Source organism: Haemorhous mexicanus, chromosome 3 (genome assembly GCF_027477595.1).
Source record: "Haemorhous mexicanus isolate bHaeMex1 chromosome 3, bHaeMex1.pri, whole genome shotgun sequence".
Taxonomy (NCBI): Eukaryota; Metazoa; Chordata; class Aves; order Passeriformes; family Fringillidae; genus Haemorhous; species Haemorhous mexicanus.
Window position 1 is genome coordinate 25,914,129 of NC_082343.1, and position 19,653 is coordinate 25,933,781.

The window sequence follows — 19,653 nt, forward strand, 5'->3', positions numbered from 1 at the left end:
CACATCCATCAAAGCCTGTTCAGCACCAGGGGTTTCTGTTCTCCCTTCTGGTCCTGATCCTTCCTTTTATGCAAAGGTAAGGACTCAATGTGTAACCTTTTGCTGCCAGAGGAGTGCAAGAGTACTGAAGCACAAAACTGCTACATAAAAATAATTTGTTTATCGCACTGAGGATACAGGAAAAGTTGCATTTTGGACAACACTTACTCTCTTTTTCTACCTTCTTCAATCACCAAACCCATTAAAGACTTACATTTACCAGCTTGTGTCCAGCAAGAAAGATATGTTAACAAAAAAAAAATACAAGTTAAATATTGACAATGGGCTATATATTTTTTAAAGTATATTCTCCATACTACCTTTTTTCCCCCCCACAGCAATCTTTGTGTAGTATAGACTATTTTGTTACCATAATGATGTTAAGGGTAATGAAGGCTGCTGCCATTTTCTGGTATGCCATAGGTATACCTAAATGATGAAAAATTTCTCTCCAGAAATGAACAGCCAGTTCTCTCCTCCAAGCCAGACACCTTCATCAAAGATCACATACAGCATTCGCATGCTGCTTCACCTGTCAATGGTGTATATCACAGAAATATATTTTAGGTAATGCCCACAGTAATACCAAAAGGAGAAATACTTTCTTGGCAAGTGTGAAGCACCTGCTCTCCATCCAAAAAGTGTTGCCTCATTGACCATGGCGATCATGGGGGAAGAGAGGCAGTGGAGTCACACTTGGGTTTAAGTATCTGCTGATGATGATTACATTTACCATCTTTTTGCCATATAAGGTAGGACAGATCTGATTGATGAATAAATTCATGTTGGAGGTATCCTTTAACAATGCAGACACAGTGTTGAGCGAACACTTGTTTTGAGAGTGCCAGGCTCCCTTCCTGTCACACATAGCGGCGATGCTACAGCTATCAACATTTAGCTCCCTGCCAGTAACCGGTCACTTTTTGCTGGGGCCTGGTCCTGAGCATGACCGAGGGTGCCCGTGAGCGAGAGCCTGAACTTCGCTGACCCAGCGGCCCAAGCCTTTACCGAAGGCCGTCAGCGGGCTCGATCCCGCACGACGCAGGGCCGGCCTCCGTGTGTCTCGTCCCCAGAGAATGAAACGGAGAACTGCTCCGGCCCGCTGCTGCCGGAGGGCGGTCAGGCGGCGCCGCTGCCGCCCGTCACCGGCCACGACCGCCCCGCCCTGCCCGGCGGCGGAGGGGGCCGGGCTCTGCCGGCACTGCCACGGCTGCCTGCTCGCCCGCCCGCGTGGAGGCCGGGGCGGGAGAGTTTGTTCGGGCCTCGCCGCCGCTCGCCTCTCTCCCTTGCTCGCGGGCGCCGCCTTCCCCGAACGGTGCGGCGTCCACCAGCGCCGTCATGCCTTCTCCGCGCCGCTAACGGGGTAGTGCGGCCCGGGCAGGGTGCCGGGGCGGCCTCGGGCCGCCGCTCGACGCGGGGTGCAGACAAGAATGCCACGCACTTTTTTGCCGGGCCCGGGCGAGCCCTTGATAAACCGATCGGGATGGGATGGTGTCAGGGCTCCAGTGGCGCAATCGGTTAGCGCGCGGTACTTATACAGCAGTACAAAGCCGAGCAATGCCGAGGTTGTGAGTTCGAGCCTCACCTGGAGCACACAGCTTTTTGGGAGAGAAAAGGGGCTTTTTTTGGGACTTGGCGGCGCTCCGGAAGGAGAGGGACAGAAGTGCGGGGAAAAATTATGCAGCGCTGGCGGCAGCGTGGGCCCGCTGGAGTGGGCACAGCGCGGCCCGGGGAGGGGCTCTGCGGGGCGCACCGGCAGCGCCTGTGCCTCAGTGCCACCTGTGTGCGTGTCTGTGTGCCTACAGGGACTGTCCCCGCTGAAAGGGACGGCATTCACGGCACCCTGTCCCTGCGCAGAAACAAACGTGGTCATCTCAGAGCTGCTTGTGAGTGAGAAATTGCAGGAAATAAAGATTATTTTATACCGTGTTGTTTCAGACAGAGTGCAAGTAAATGCTCGACTGGTGTATGCAGCTGCTGCAATGGTGATAACATATTTCTCTTTGGTGGGGACAGTGTTTGTAACTGCTCATTGCTTGGGTAGCGCTTAACAAATGCACACACTGTAGCAGGAAGGAAAGTATTTGAAATAATTTCTGATTTCACCACTCAAGGAAGGCAGCAGGGCCGTGGGAAAAGGGCAGCTCTGTCATGGAGACGGCTGCAGGACACTTCCTGGATGATGAGGCAGGACGCCTCCTGGAGGTTTAGGCCCAGATCTTGCGAGCTCCCCTCTACGTTAACATCTAGTCTGCTGCTTTCACAGTGCAATTTATACCAAAAAGTTCAAAAAGGCCCTCGAGATCATGCAGACAGAGATGTCTCTATTGCCCATATCAGCCCTTTATCTCTACTGCAGGCATTAACTCCTAGAAGTACCACTTTAAGGCTCTTAATTATCCTTTCTGTCTTTGTCCCCTCTGCATTTTGCATTAACTTCAGCTTTCAATGTTGGAGTGGCAATCCCTGAAGCAGGTGCCATAGTGGTAGAAGGAAGCGTAAGTGTGCCAGAGACATCTGTAATGTGTCAAAGGATGAATAAAATTAATCTTTTGCTTGCAGTGAGTTTCATTCTTTCTCCTTCATGCCAGATATCTGTGTCTCAGTGCTGAGGTCTGTACAGAGGAGTATTTGGACAAGTATTGGGAATACTAAAAAATGAAAGTGCTGGTTTTGTGTACTAGGGAAAAAGAACCCAAGCCATAAATCATTAGAAAGGGAGAGGGACTCCATTCCTTGGACCGAGACCTCTTAAGAAACTGAGTGGGGACAGTGCTGCTTCCTTTCTCTCTTCCCTGATGGGTCTCCAGGAACAGGCAGCAGCTCCTGCACCCTCCAAGGAGGGTGCTGCCCTCCAAGGAGCTCCTGCCAAGGAGGAATGGCTAGTTTGACATTTGAGGTCTTGCTCTGGCCTGCTGGGCGAGTGATTATACAATTTTTGCCACATTCAGGGTGCATGAAGCAGATGAGGTTTGTTGTCTGCACAGCTGTTTTGTGACCTGCCTCTATGGTGGTGCCAGAGAGCAGCCCGGACATGCAGTGGGACCATACAGTGCCCTGACCTTCTCCACAAGATCTCCTTCATTCCCACAGTCTTTACCTCAGCTTTTACTGATTTTTGTCTTGATTCTGGAAAAAAAGTAAAAAGAAACAATGATTTCGTGAAGCAACTCTTGAGTTTCTGCTCCTCCTTATGGGTAGACACTTGTGCCTGACACCTGAAGGGCAACATGTTCCAAGATGGGCATTTCACATTGAAAATCATGCTAAATCAGGAAAATATATATGGATTGACTGGAAATCCCAGGAAGATGAGAATGTTGTTTATCTGATGGCTGTTTATGACATAAAGTATTAGCTGGCTGCTAAAGCACGAGGCCTTCCCCTGGAGGCAGGGCTGTGAGGTTGCTGGGCCCAGGTGCTGCTGGCTGGAAGGGTGCTGTGCTGGGGTCAGCTCAGTGATTCCACCTCAGTCCCTTCCCCAGGGGCTGCCGTGGGAGCAGGTGAGCTGTGTGTCCCTGGGAGGGGACGAGAGTCGGACCTGGGCAGGTTTTCTCCAGGGTGTGTGAGGAGCTTCTTGTTGTGGGATGCTGAGCTGGGCTCCAGCATGGCCACAGCAGCTCTTGTGAGTGAAATGAGGAGAGCCTAGGCCTGTTGCTTGCATTTGCAACTTTTTCCTCAAAATAAGTCTCCCAGACTCCTCTGGAATTCTTCTGCAATCCTTTTTAAAAAGGTCCCTCTTCTTAAAGTTTGTCTTGCTCTTTGTTTAATGTTTAGTATGGACTCTGAGTGCTCTACAGGCTTATTCTGGCTGCTCTGAGTTCCCACTTACTGCTTATAGATATAGGAAAGTTTGATGTGTGCTGCTTATTGATGGAAAGAGAATTTTCAAAGATGTATCTTTTGCCTGATCTTGGAGGATTAATAACGAGCAGGTTGGGGAGCAGGGTTTGTGTTTATCCCTGTATGATCTCACTCAAACAGGGAGCCTCACTGCAATGCCAGGTGTAGGATTAAGAAAGAAAGGCTTATGCAGGATAGACCTTCCTGATGTTTATTTCTAAGAGTGGCAACCCTTGTCTCTGGCATGTTAGCACAGTTGTGATTGTGAGGGTCTGAAGTGTTTCCTTAAGTTACTTTAAATATAAAAGTCTGAAATTTTCCATAATATTGAGGTTTGCATATCCTAGCAAATACCTGTAAAAGCCTATAGGAAGGACTTGGCCTACCTAATTGTTAGGAAATCAAAGTAATAAATACTTGGAGTCTTTGCAGATAATAAACAGCCAATGTCTGCTCTTTATAGCTTTTCCCAATAGATGGCACTGTGGTCCCACAGAGTGAAAAAGATGAACGCAAAACATTCCCAGGCGTCCTAAAAATAGAAACCACTTGCTGAATGCTCTCTTGTGCACTGTAGAGAACAATAGGCCAGAATTTCAAAGGTTGCTTAGAAAACCGAGTCCTCTGGAGATATAGATGCATTTTGGTTTTGTTTTGTGTTCCACCACCACCACCTTTGTCCTTTGTATGTAACATCTTGAGGAGCTTTCTGAAATTAAAGTTTATTGATCTGTTGTGTTGGGAGTAGCAGAGGTGAATGGTATCATGGTTTTTTTTAAGTCTCTATGAATTCAGTCTTGTGTCAAAGTTCCAGTGTAGCAAGCCTGACTTAGACTCTCTTAATTTTTTTTTTTTTTTTTTTTTTTTTTTTTTTTTTTTTTTTTTTTTTTTGTGGAATATTTGGTTTTAGAGGTTTTCATGCAGGGCTACCTGAAGTCCAGGTGTCTGCTTCCCACTGTAGAGAGGAGGCATTAGGCTTGGAAACAGTAGCTGGGAGGAGAGAAATGAAGTGTAGGTGCTTGCAAACTTGTGTGGAAGAACTCTTAAACCAAATAGAAGTACTTTGTTTTTGTGGAGAAATAAGGTAATGGTGGTGAGAAAAGGAAAATAAAAATTCATGTGGAAGCCTCCTCGAGGAAGAGAAGGGCTGAGAGATGAGTGGGACAGTGGGGCTGATGGAGGCTGATAGAAGGTGGAGAGGTGGAAGAACTTGTAAGAGGAGTAGAAAAGCAAGCTCACAAAGAGAAAGGCTTTATGCATTGCTCTCTGGAACTGGTGAAGGGGATGCTACAAGGAGGGAACTAAAAGAGAAAGGTATGGGCACAAAAAAGGAGAAGATGGAGGAGTCAGATAGAAGAACATCGGTAAGGAAGTTCTTAAAAAGAATTTTAAAAAAAATCCTCCTGTCTGGCTATAGCTGCATGAGTGTGCTGCCTAGGGCAGTGGAAAACAAGTGAGTAAGTGTTAGCTAGTCAAGCCAAGCTAAGATGGAGCTGCTGTAGAAAGCAAATAGGCCTGTCCGTTTTGCTTGAGCAAACAGAGAGCTCAAGAGGCAGGTTTTTCTTCTCTGTGTGTTTTGAGTGGTTACTTTAGTGTGGCAATATAAGAGACCCCTTGGTCTCTCTAGGGTTTGAAGCTGGTGTTGGGAGGGTTAGAGAGCTCAGCTTTCTGGTTTGGAAAAGGAAGGAAATGGACAATCAGTCCTGGATTTCGTGCCCATTTAATTTTCTTGCTTGTGCTGAGTTTGCTGTGTTAGGCTCTGCTTTTAAGGTGGAAAAAGACTCTTGGTTTCTTCAAATAGTTTTGGTGCAGCCTAAATATTTGAAACCTTGGAGAAGTCTCAAAATACAGCAAAACAAACTAAACCAAACCCAGAGGAAGAACAAGCTGGGGAAGTGGCTGAAATGGAAGGGGGTAGTCAGAGAGTCTGTAATTATGAATTTTGGGGAAGGGATGCTCCCTTGAAGTAGGCATTTGAGCATGTACAGACTGCTTTGGTTCAGAGATCTTCATACATGGGGTAGCAGATTTATGGCAGTATGAAGAAATACTTCTGGAAATTTAACTGTATTTATAATAAAAAATACATTAGGAAGATTATGGAAGAAGATAAAGCAATAATTGTAAAACCTGTCTTTTGAAAATATGGTGGAAAATTCTTAAGAAGCAATTGTGCTGGAAGTCATGTGGCTGCGTGTTGTAACTTAGATGGTTTACCAGTTTTGTGAAGAGAAGCTGTCAGTCAATAAACATAAGCGTTCAAAACCAGTTGCAAGTTCTCAGAGTCAGTTGACTTCACTGCTTGCATTTATTTTCCAATTATCTTACTCACTGAAATGGAGATGAGACTCGATTAACTATATATCTTAATTTCAGGCACCATTTATATGCTGTGTAAAGAAGGATATGCATCTGTCTTTAAGGAAAGACACCTCACACTTGTGCTAGCACACTTAAAAGCCATTTAATATAGAAAAGCTGTTAACAGTGCAAGTTTATGTAGCTTTGTCAGTGAGCTGCCTCACTTTTTTTTTTTTTTTTTACATTGTTGTGTCACTTGGAAGTGAAAATATATCTGCCTCAGGGCTTAGGGCAATTTTAATTTTGTAGTAAAATGCTCAGGGCTTAGGGGAATTTTGTAGGAAAATTATTCTGGATTTGGGGGTGTCTGTGTTAAGTGCCTGGATTCAGATTTGGGAAGTTAATCTCTTAAATGCTCTGGGCCACTCTGCCCCATCTTCCTCCTCTCAGGAAGTTTTGATTCAACCTCAAAAAACAAAGCTAAAGAGTTGTCTTAAAGCTGGCACTGGTTTAGTGAAAGTGAGAACATCCCTTCAGATGCTTCCCTCCCCACCTGCATTTCCCCATACTCCCAACTCCTTCCTGAAGGGTTCAGCTCATCTGCCACTTTGGTCAAGTGCTCTAAGGGGTTTCCACTGTGACAGGAGGTCCACCCTGTTGCTTTGTCTCAACACAGCTGTCACTGTGCTCCTGTAAATCCCTGGTCACTGGCAGGAAGTGCTGTGCTTCCTGGGGTAGCTCAGGTGGCTCTGGATGGTTGCAGCTTGAGCCAGCTCAGTGCCCAAAGCCCTTTGTTGCCCTGACACCTCAGTAGTGCTTGTTCCTCCTTGAGACTTGCAGATAAGTTAAGGTTGTGTCCTGTTGAGATCAGTGCCAGTAAAAAATACTTACTTCAGACCTGTTGAGATTTGTAGGAGCTTGCATATGTATCATGTGTATTTAATGCTCTAATAGTTTTGAAAGTTTGATTCCTAATATTGAAATGTTTGCAAGGCCTATAGTAGCCTCCATATGTTTAAAATACTTCTGTGACAGAGAGATTTATCTGATTGTGTCTGTCATTCTTACTGAACTGTCCCACACTTTCAGTGTAACCAAACCAAAAAAATACTGCTTTTTATTACGATAAAGGAAATGCTTGATTATGCTACTATTTGTCAGCTACTATTTCTCAATTTCTTAACACATAGTATCTTTGAAAATCCTTTTTTTTTTCTGGAATTTTGCTTCATTGTGTGTTCTAGAAGTGCTATTGTGTATCCTTGTGTTTGAGGGCAAATTTCTTGAATAGAAAATAAGGTAATTATAGGTTCCTAATAACTGTAGCCCTTTGACAGAATTCTTGTAACACTTGGACTAATTTTTCAAGCTGTGTAGGGGTCCTTGCCTGATATTGGTGTTTGCCTGATTCTGGGTGTTGTAAAGCATATCTAGCACACAGACCTCTTGCAGATGTCATGTATTTGAAGTTGCTCTTGCAGGAATAATCTCTGTCATGTGAATACTTCCAAAAGTAGAAGCCAACCTGTCAATGAATCAAGACTGAAGTGACTGTTTTTTAAAGGTAGTATTAATGTTTAGTATGAGTGGGTGCATTTTCACTGAATTCTGTGAATTTGCTTCATGTTCCTTAAGAGGATAAAGTTTGGCCCAAAGTAATGGGAAGCTTATGTCTGGCTGCAAGGAAACCAGGAAATTTATGGGGCTTTAAAGTATGACCCACTGCAATATTCAGTATGTGTGATTTTTGGCATGATTCAGCAGTAAATACTAGTTGAAAACAGAAGCACAAATTATAGGGTAAATAATTCAGACCAAAAAGAGGCCTGCTTATGCATACATGGTAAAGGAAATGGAAATACAACCGCAAAATACAATTGCTGGGAAGAACACCAGCAGTTTGGAACGGTCACTGTTGAAACTGTGGAAATGATCTTCCTGGATGGCACCTGAATTGAGAGGGGCATAATGATCTCCTTTGTATGCATTTGTGTACACTGCCCAGTAAATCGTGTGAGGCTGCTGCGTTTGGCAGTCCTCGTTTTGGAGAGCACTTTCTGTTCCGTGGCTGCTGGGTGGGAGGATGTAATGGCCACAATGCTCCTTCGCTCCTTCATCTAATAAATGTCCGTGACTTGACTTTTAAGAGCTTTTTTCTGGCCTTTTTTTCTTTTTTCTTTCTTTGTCATTGGTAGAGGCTTCGTGCCCTGGAAGAAGAGAGCTTTGTGTTAATTTGTTTTTCTGAGCTTTCCCGTTGCATTTCAGTTATTATTTAAATAGCTTTGGCTGCTGATATAAAGTAGTGCTTGGTTCCTACTCTAAACATAGAGAGCCACCCAAGCAAAATTCCTATGTGCTGTTTGATAACACTTTTACCTTCTGGTAAAAAAAACCCCAGAGTAGCCAAAGTGGTCTTAACAGATGTGTTTGGCTGGCACTGTGGCAGAGTGATTGGCTTCTATTTGTTCATTTGGAATGGGGAGTAGCAGGTCCCTGTCACAAGTGAAATGAAAATGAAAGCAAATAGCAGAATGAACCATTAGCACAGGAAATTCCTTGTTTGGACATCTTTTAATTGCTTTTAGAGCATAGGTTGCCTTGGCTTGTTGTATGCTAGGCTTTTCAGAACTGTGATGGGGTATTACTGGTGTGTGACCTTAGAGACAGGAGCTAAAGAAAACAGCCAGCAGTGCTCATAAGATGTGACCATGGTGAGCTGTTGTTGCTTCAAGATCGCTCCCTTATGTAGTGTTATAATTGGAAAACTACAATTCCTTGATGTCTCCAGTGAACACTGGTTTTAAACACACATTGGACTGTGTCTAACTTTTATATGGAATATTTCTGCTAATTAAGTTGTTTGTTCTCTCAGGAAGCTCATCCATGGGATAATGGGGTGAAAATTCCTGTAACTTACTCCATTAAATGACTGCTGGAGAATATCAGAAATTGGGGTTTAAGGGTCAGTTCAGAAAGTAACTTAGACCAGAAGTTTCCAATAACAATTGTGGCTTGGATACAGTTGAAATAATAATAACACAGCTAAATTCAATTGTACTTGCATTGGCTAAGTAATAATCTCAGAGAAGATGTGAACAATAGGCATTGGAGACTAACAAGTCATATCCTGAAAGAAAATTATACCTGATACAGACAAAGTGGGGAAAAAACTGGTAGTGATTACTAACTATGAAAATGCTGGTCTTAGCTGTCTCACTCAATAAATAATCCTGCAGGGGTATTAGCAGCATTAGTAGTAGCAGCATTTGGCCATCTGGCTTGGCTTCTGTGGGAGGTTTAAATAAAAAAAATACCACTGTTAGTGGAATTGCATCCATTGAAATCGTAGGAGGACTTGGCTCTGCCTTTTCACGTTCTCATTCATTGTGTGCTGTTCATCCTGTGCTTGGATCTCATGTGGTCATTTGGTTCTGCAGATATTTTCTTGATGTTCATGGACCACACCAATGGTCTCTAAGTCCTAGCTGGTGGTCAGTTCAAGTTAACAGTCTGACTGTGCTGGTGGTTTGTAGGAAACTTCAGACCTGTAAACCTTTGTCCTGTAGTATTGGTCGCTGCAACTTTGAGCTTGTGTTGCTCATTTTTCTGTGCACAAAAACAAAAAAAATAAACCGCTGTTTCTGCCTCTTGTGTAATCAAATCTACTGACTTTACTGTTCCTTGGCTTGGAATTGTAAACATGAGCATTGATGTGGCAAAAATTCTTCTTGCTCATTCTTTACTGAGTGGGTATTTATGAGCTACTCTGACTAAATGAGTCTTTGCTGTAGCTCAGTGTCCCTGTGACTGTTTCCCACGCGTGCTGTTTGTGTCTTGTTTTACTGATAAGCTCTTCTCATCTTGTGTCTGTGTTAAACAATGTAAGCATTCACAAGTTATCAACTAAAGTGTAAAATGCCAGCTTACTCTATGTCATCTTTTTTACTGACATTTTTTTCTTAAAATTTCACTTTCTTCTTCTTATGAGAAAATAAAGATAAGGATGAATGTTTACATCTCTGAGCAAAGGCTGTTTTGCATCTTCTTAGTGCTACTGCTAGAACTAAAACCGTCTTGAAGTATGTGGTTGAAAATATTCCTGGGTGTGTGATTTGTACCATAATCAAACTGACAGACATCAGTAGAGCACTTAAAAGTTTATGCTTGGAATTAAGTCCAGTAAAATGCTTCTGGAATCTCCTGGTAATTTCCTTTTATCAATGTAAGTGATGCAGTATGAATCCATTATAATTACTGTGGAGCTGCACCAAATTAGATGGTATGATAAAGGCTTGAATTTTTCCAGTGGATGTTTTGAAGAAATGGGAGATTGTAACAAAGAGGAAGGCTGTGTAGCATTCATCATTTGATGAGTTTGTATGTCCTCCTGTACACAGCAGAGACCTGTTTCTTCTTTACAATATTCCCCATTAGATTGCTTACAGTCTGTTCAAAGTCATGATCAGCTACTATTGTCATTGAGTAGTCATATGTTATAATTCTGCTCTTGCTTCAGTGCGAGGCATGGGCAAATCAGGCTTGTACTGTTAAGCATCTGTATCTGGTAAAGCCACGGGTGACTGAACTCTGTGCAGTGGCTCACACACTTGATTTGTTTACGCTGAGAGCAATTGAGGTCCATGTCCACTCAGCTAAGCAGAGTTATTTCAGATTTATACTGCTGAAACGGAAACAAAAATATCTGGCACGCACTTAAAAGAGTTTATCCTGGTGCAACACTTTGTCTCATTTATCTGAGAAGTGCTAATCAAACAGCAGAGCACAGGGCATGAATGTCAAACTTCTTCATGGGTAGTGGTTGTGCATGAGAGCCTGGGCCATGGGACAGCTCTGTATGCTATGCCTACCTAAATTTATATTAACCATGGTTAATATAGGTCAGAATGAAAATGACATTGTGGTGCTTTCACACCAGTTTTTCTGAATTTTTTTTTTTTTTCTCTTTAGTGACTTTTGCTATATGAAAAACTTTGGCGTGGCCCAGACCTGAAAAGTCTTGTCTCTTGGCAAATGAGATGAATTTGTGCAGTTTCAGCAAGGCTGTATCCATCACTTGGAGAGGACAAATTTTTTATTCCATGAATAGCTATGGAGAAATAAAAAGCCAAGGGAAAAATATGGACTTGGAGTTTCCTAAAAAGTCAGCCACCTCTGAGTCCTGGAACACCAGCCCAGTCTGCTGGAGGGAAGGGTGTCCAGCCTGATGTATAACTTTGCCTTCTGCATAGCCAGGGGAAGCTGCTAGCTTGGATGTCCAGATTTGTTGGATGTCCAAATCTTCCCAGATTTGTCCCTAGGCATGAAACATTACTTTGGGGGTCTGCTGTTGACAGAGGACCTTCTGCTAGGCTGTGGTGCTGCTCTGCTGGCAACAAATGGAAACAGCAGTTATTACCAAGAGCTGGGTGGCCATCCCATTCAAGGGAAATACAGATTCTTTGCTTGAATACAGAAATACTTCAACTGGACTTGAATACGGTTGACCTTCTATCTGTACGCACAAATCCAAAAATATTGGTTACTCATCATCAAATTTCTCGGATTAAACATGTCTGAGTGACTGCTCTGAGTGCTCAAAAGCCTGCAACTCAATTAGACGTCAATTAGACAGGAAACTTCCAGCAGATGGCAGCATTGCACTCTGTAACTTAATTTTTTTGTCAGTGGTTTTGCAACTCCTGACTCCTTGGGCTGGTTGGAGACTGCTGGCTAAGTAGCAATCCAAACCACTTCTAAAATTTTTTGAAATACAGGTCTTGGTAGATTATGATAATTGGGTATTGTTTCAGACTCGTGAGTTTCATGTGGAAAATACTTGTATGCTGCATAAGAAAATGTACTAAAAACAGTGCAAGTACCCCTAAATCTTTTCTGTTAATTCTCTTAATAACTACTTTGAGACAGAGGAAGGCTATTTGATAAGTGTTCTTCTTTGTGAAAATACTAGCAAATCCCTTAAAGATGTTCAGAGTTCAAAGTAGAATCATGAGTGGAGAGCTGGTAAATGACTTCCTGCATACAGTCCTTAAAACTACATCACACTCCCATTCTTTTTTAGAAAAAAATGCTGACTTTCCTAATGCTTTTTGTACTATACTTTTAAACACCATGCAGCCTGATACCAGTGTCCATACCTAGGCAGACATACAAGTGGACATACCCTCGTTAGAAGTTATCAACTCTGTGTTCAAAGGTTCAGATGCAATAGTTAATTTCTGTTTGTAAATACTTAGTTGATAATATTACTTTGTATACAAAGCACATGTTTGATTGGATGTTCAGTCTCGTTGGTTAGAGACGTTCTTCCCACCTCTCCCACGTTCACTGTTGATTCATCAGAGTTCCAGGGAGACTCTGGAGGAAATGAAAACTGTTCCTGCTATGAAAAAAAAGGGCTGTGTACAGAGGCCTCTTCAGAAAACACCCTTCTACTTCCAGATAGTTATCTCTCTGTGATATACTACTCTATGCATAATCCTAAAATGTGTGAGAGATTTTTTGTGTGTGTATTTTCTCTTAGGGAGAATATAATGCTATTCTTAGGTTTGGCACAAGATGCACTTTGACTGCTGCACTGCAACCAGCTAGTACTGGTATAAATGGCATCACACAAACACCAAGCTATAATAAATAGAAACTAGGTCAGCCATTACAGCCCTTCAGAAAGTGATAAAAAGCCATTCTTCTCTTGCCAAACTTGCAGTTTGTTGAATGGAAACAAGTTTATTGATATCAATGAAGGTAGTGGTCTCTTTAGGAAGCTTTATGCACCTTCTTCAGAGTTTGGCTCCAGAGTAAGTGAAGGAACCTTCAGACTTTCTCCTTTCTTTTTTCCCCCTATGGAACAAAATAATACTATAGGTAAGCCAAAGTTCACACTTATTCATTTGGGTTACACTCCAATACTGTTCTGCCTTTTGTCATACAAGTGAACTACAATGGGAATATTGACTTATTACGGTTTTGCTTTTTAGTCAAAGTAGAAATACTGCAGCTACCAGAGTAGTTTGCCAAGATGAATGGTTTCTGTGCTTTGATGCTCTCTGGATGTGACTAGCTTAGTATTCTGGAAGAAATTAACTATATGCAAATCTCACACTCATGGGAGAATTTCAGGAACATCGTCATCATGGGAACTGGTGTTTTGGAGTTAGAGGGGTCCTCATTCCAGTCAAATCTTCAGAAGATTTAGAGTCAGTCTAATGCATTCTTGCTTTTCCCCTCAAACAGCATGGAGGTGTTAATGGACACAGCTTGTGTGTTGTGGAGTAGCAATGTGTGGCAGTGAACTTCTTCATCTAGCTGGATTCCCATTGCAACTTGAGCAGAGTAATAAGACTTGGAACTAGTTTCCTGTCTTCGTTATTGGTTTAACAGAGTTTGCATAAGCCTGTTAAAAAGCAAAACAAACAAACAAGTTGGTTAATATTGCAGAAGGAAGTCCTTTGAAAATATTAGTAAATGTAATATTTTATCCTTAAGGGCACATTGAGAGACTGGGTCTTGCTGACATCTGTGCATATACTGTGAAAGGATATCACTGGGTGTCTTTCATCTTGGTCACATTTTAAAGCTGTGGTGTGAAGATTTGGGATACTTTGAGTCGTGCATTACTTTCTGATCCCTACAGTTAAAGACACAGGTTTGTTCTGTTCTCATGCAAGGGAGCAAGGTGTTCTTCATAAAAAAGCAGCCAGGATTGTATCTCTGGTGAAGTAACATCCCCCTCCCCCAGAAGAGGGAGGGAAGAGAAGCTCTCCACGGTTCTTCCAAAGGTCTAGGCCAAATAACTGTCAGGAGATTTTTTGGTCTTGGAATTAAATCCGACCATCCATCTCCCTTGTCTTTTTGGGTATTAAGTTTGTGAGATAAGTCACTCTTTCTAAGACAGCCTTCACGGGTCACTTCATCGTGTTGCATAATTTATTTTTTTTTTAATGACACACAAGGCTTTTTAAAAAACCAAAAGGCAACAAAAAACCAAACAAAATGGGGAATACATCTAGCCACAGAAGTGAGGTCTCACTTTGACAGATTTGTCCTTCCAGCTACATGTACTGTTGTCCTTTGAGCAGTTCTGGGGAAGGCAGCTGCTTTGGGTGGCTTCTGCTACTGCACTTTTATCTGTGAGAATGTCTTCCACTCTGTGTTGCTCTGGTCTTTCAGACCTTTTATATCAGGAAGAGTTGCACCACGACTAGAGCAGCTTTAATGGTGCATCAATTTTTGGTGTCACTTCAGTATCTCTGTAGAGCATAGTCTGAATTTGAGATAAAACTTGAAAGATAAAAATAGTCTTCTTCATTTGTGATATGTTCTTATCTCTGTTTTTTCAGCACTGAATGACATATTTTCATATTTTAAAGGATACTGGATTTTCTGACTCTGGTCTTGTAGAGTATATTATAAACAGCTTAAATGATCTTGTTTATCTTTGAGATGCTGAGCAGCACCTTGTAAATGGATAGAATGTGTGGATATATGGCTGATGTAGTAATCAGGGACTGCTCCAGGTGATTTAGAGGTTGCTTACCATAACATGGCGAAAGTTCTGGGTGTGTAACTGGATGTAGAATGCGAGTTCTGTGTGGAACACTCAGCATTCAGTGGTTATATACTGTTAGTATGTTAGGAAATGTCATCAGTTCCTCCCTTAATACTCCTAATAAATTAATTTGTGGTTTTGGTGGGCTTTAATAGCAAATAAGCTTACAGTTTTTTAGGCAAAGAAATTGATCTTTGTTTGCCAAATACTTTATTTCTTAGTTGATTATGTCATTCTTGTCTATGTTTCCTGAATACAAAGTAAACATTGCTCACTTACATGTTCAAGAAAACAGAATAAAAGATGTTTTTTCATGTGCTACTGCTCTGTGACAGTTATTTGCATGTTGTGTACATTTTAGAAGCAACCTATTAAATAGCTATGTAAACCATTCAGATAGACTCCTTTGGCTCTGCTTGCTTTTATAGTACAGCTAATTTAGGAATTGGGTGGGTTTTTTTTAAGGATTAACATCTTTAAGAACGTGCTTTCTAAAGAATTGCTTTTGTTTACAAAGTGGGAAAAAGTCGACTGGCAGACAGGCTTGCAAAGCATCTCAGTTCCTCTGTACTTTGGAACTTGCCTAAAGAAGTGATTTCCTGACCTATACAGCCAACATTTCTTCAAAATAAGACTTTTAATGGCCTGCTAGGAAAACTCTCTTCAGTGTCTGGAAAAAGGAGAGAGCTTTATATCTGCTAAAACAGAGAACTGGACTGGTAACTGTAAATATGGTAATATGTTGAAATTGGACAAATAGTTTCACAAAACTCTACATGTGGTTTATCTTTCTAGAAGAAGTAAGTTATGGCATTCTGGGATTTTTTTTGTTGTTGTTGTGTATTTGGTTGCTGGTTTTGGCTGGGATAGCGTTAATTTTCCCCACAGTGGCTAGTACAAGGCTATGCCATTTTTTGGAAGAAAACTACCAATTTAATTAATTTAACAAAATAATTTTTAAAAAAAGTTTTGAAAAAATGAAATATTTTTTTGCAAAAAGTATTTAATGCCATGAGGAGGAAAGACAAGTTTTGTGGACAGAGGTTGTGCCTCACCAGTTGGGTTGGTAGAGCTGGTGAGAGCAGCCAGGCTTTGAGGTGCACAGCACTGAGTGCCTGGGTGTGTGCGGGAAGCGTTGGGCTGCTGAGCTAAAGGGGAAGGTCATCTCTGTGAGAGGGGCTGTCTCCTGCCTCTGGAGCAGAAATTACCCTTGAGACACAGGGGTGCTGCTGAGGAGGGAGCTCTTCTGCTGTGGGAAGGTGTTCTGACACATGGAAAGGTGTGCAGCAGCTTCTGTTTGTGGCCAGAGGGAAAGGCTGGAAAACTGGGGAGACACTGCTGCACCTTTTTTGAGTGGGTGGTGTAGTATCCAGTCCAGCTGAGACTTTCACTTTCCAGGATTACTGCTTAGTGGAACAGCATGAAGTTGTGATGCAATGTATTATATGAATCAGTGTTATTTATATATTACAGAATGAAGAAATCTAAAGGTTTTCAAAAACATCTATCTTCCACTCAGGTTTGATGGAATCAAAGAAATTACTTATTCTGTTTTGTCAGCAGCAAGAAAACTGTAAAAATCACTGATGGCAGGGTCTGGTTGGGACTCTGGCTCTGTGTACAGGAATGATTTCTTTTTTACTCTCAGTGAGAGATGATGTATAGGAGTGTTTAATTTTTCAAATAGAGCAAATGGAGAGGATCAACCTTCAAGTGTTAACTTTCAGCTAAAGCTGTAGGTCAAGCTTTTTTCTGTGGTCCTTCTTAATTGCAGACATTTTCTGTTTGTTGGCTGTTCTACCTCTCTGCTGTAACCTCCCACAAATATTTCACAGATTTAGCTTTTAGCATCCTTCAAAATAAAGACATAATATTCCCTTCTTGCTCATAGGGAGAGCACAAAAAGCAAAGGGATCTTTGTTTCTTTGGAGTCAAGTATTTAGCATATTAAACTCTTGGTAAGAACAGAGCAAGAATAAAACACAGTATTTGCTTTAATGATTTTTTTTTTTCTTATTACAGTTCAAAAATCCTTCAGTTTTGTTGTGCTGTAGCCTGCAATTGTATGTAAATGTTGCAGTGGGAATAAGAATAACAAAAGTAATACTTATTATTCTAGAAACATAGGTTTTAAAGTTGTTCTTGGACAACTGCTTGCATCTTCTGGAAGATCCTGGTTACCAACAGGAAAGCATCTTTATGGCAAAGACTCAGCTTCTAAATGAGAAAATGGAGCACTCTGTTATCTCAGTTGTAGTATGAAAGCAGGAATTGTGTATTTAAAGTGAATTGCTCTGGAATTTGTTTAGGCCTGTACTTTTCAGTGATGTTTTTAGACTGTTTGTTTTAAAATCTTAATCAAGTTCCATGTCTCATATCTAAATTCAGGCAATCTGAATCTCATTTAATAAGAACTCTGTAGATATGAGGCAATGCCTGTACTGTTATCCTTGTGGGATGTGGGAAATCAAAAGTTTGTTTTAACAGTGAAATTGTAAATTGGGATAGTGAATTTGTAATATTAGGTAATACTGTGTGGCTGATTTTTCTGTTTCTTCTTTCCCTCCGTTCTGGAGTTGCATCAGAGTAAATATTTGTATATGGAACCTTTTTATTACTGTTTTACTTTCAACCCTCATTACAAATCAAACCTGTAATCCTTTTGCATTGAAATTTTAAGCCGTGGCCATCTGATTCTGTTGTGGGACCAATTTTACCTTTCCCTTCAACTGGGAACAACAAAACCCCTCCATAAACCTGAAGGAATATTTTCCCTGAGAAACAAAGAACATTATGCCGCCCCCATGCCTGTCTTGGTGTTTAACTCTAAATCAGAAAGGGACTGAGGAGAAGTGCTACTGTGGAAAGATATGCAGATCTGAAGACCCAACAAATCTTGTGGCTGCACACATCTACAGAGCCAAGGGTTTCTCAGAAATAAGAGGAGAGACTGTCTTCTGTTTATTAGACCTGGCAGATTCAGCTGACCTTCAGAGAAGCTGTGGATTTGTTCTGTTCTGTATTTCACTCCTCTCCCTGCAGTTAAAAATCAAAGTGGACATGATTGCTGTGTTATTCCTGCATTGGCCACAGGCCTCTGCTGCAGATAGGGGAACATATATGGGGCTTAGCCTATTTCTTCACTTTACCATATGGCTTCAGGAAGAAAATTAGATCTTTATATTTGACTGATATTATTGTTACTCTTTTCTTCCCTCAACAGAATTAAAGCCATATCCCAAGATTTAGTCATTCTCTCGTTTACAGTTGGTGTTTTTCCCTTCCTCTAGTAGAGAGAATAAAACAGCAGTGAGCCCTTCCTATACTGTCAGTACAGCTACTGGATGTGTTAAACCACATGCTCTGCTACCTGGTGCATGCTGCTCTTAAGCCATGCACCTCTGTGTGCTTACTTTGGTTTTGGGTTTTGTTTTCTTCATCATCCAGTTCAGGTATACTGATACATAGTTTGAAAATTCAGAAAGATTCTCAAATTCTATCATACTGTTTAAATCTAGTCTAAATCAGTGGGAGTGCAATGTATATTTGAATCCATATAGATTTATTTTTTTTTAATGTGTGCATGAGTCACCTTCGCAAATAGCAGAATCCAACTGAAAAGTGGAATGTGCCATTATGTGGGTTAATTATTCTCAATAATCCATAACAAAGCTTTGGTAAATAGTTGCTCATCTATTCTTTGGGCAGTGGTTTTAATTGCAAGACTTACTGCTCTGTAATATTTAGTTTTATGTTGTGATTTCATCAATCTAAAAAGCTCTTAAACAGCTAATAAATCGTGATTTGAGGTAATGATCCATCCAAAAGATTAGAAGAGAAATTCTCTGAGAACTGATAACCATTTATTTGACTCTATCTTGTACACACTAGAAGATACTCTTTCAAAGGTCAGTCATCCCCTGGCAGAGGAGTTTGTAAGGTATTAAAATAGGCTAGCATAAGCCAGAGCTGGCAGTGATTTAGACTTGTGGTAGGTAATATTTATGAGAGTTCACAAATGTCTAAGCAACCCTGCCAACTTATTACTTATCCTTTCAGTCTTTACAAAATTAAGGTTGTTTCTTCAATATGCTGGCATTTATGGTAAATACTGAAGTGTTCATTTCTGTTTATTTTTACAAAAAGCAACTTCTCTGGCTTCTATGAGAGAGTGATCAGGATGGGATTAGCATTTCTTTTCCGAATTGTTTTCTTTCCCCAGTCCTCCAGTTACAATTACAGGATGTCCTGGTTTTCAGTCTTTTGGTGTCCCCCCCCCCCTTCCCCTTCCCTCATATGACTCCAAGCAAAACTTATTTTTGCACTTCTGTTTCATGGTAATACCAATGCTGTGCTGTCTTTCTGGCTAGTATCTTTTCAGTAATGAGCCTAGTGATGTCTATACTCAAATTCATGGAAAATTCTGCTGGAAAGCCTGAGAAAGGTCATATTTCTGGTTTCTGCATCCATTGGAGGTATTCTGTGGAAAGCTCGGCAGAGCATCTAAACAGCTGCTTTACTGAGAAGAAATAAAGGCAGTAGGATGTTGGCCTTGCTAATAACAGTGTTTTCTTTATTTCTCTAAGCTATTAATTTGTATTTTATAAATGCTGCAATTTAATGGTTCTGTGTTGAAAGCCTAAGGGTTGGCAAGAACTTCCACATACTGGCTTTGTGCCTCAATCCCCAGTCTTCCTACAAAACTGGCTTCCTTGTATTTTCTGTTTCAACAGCAAAGTGTAGCACACTGATGCTGTGCTGGTGGGTCAGAGACCTGCCAGGCAGATCCCCTTGAGAGAGACCCAGCAGCAGGGCTGAATGTATCTGGTGACATTCTCAGCACCAGCTGGCTGCCCATGCTGCTCCCTTGGGCTGTGCTCTCCCTCGGTGCCTGGGGCTGTGCC

At 41.5% G+C, this 19,653-nt stretch overlaps 1 non-coding gene across 1 annotated transcript; it reads left to right on the forward strand.

Annotated features, from left to right (window-relative positions):
* Positions 1–1,538: 1,538 nt before the first annotated feature.
* On the forward strand, positions 1,539–1,632 carry TRNAI-UAU (transfer RNA isoleucine (anticodon UAU)). The gene is made up of 2 exons: positions 1,539–1,576; positions 1,597–1,632. It is a non-coding gene; the product is annotated as a tRNA-Ile (tRNA).
* Positions 1,633–19,653: the final 18,021 nt, after the last annotated feature.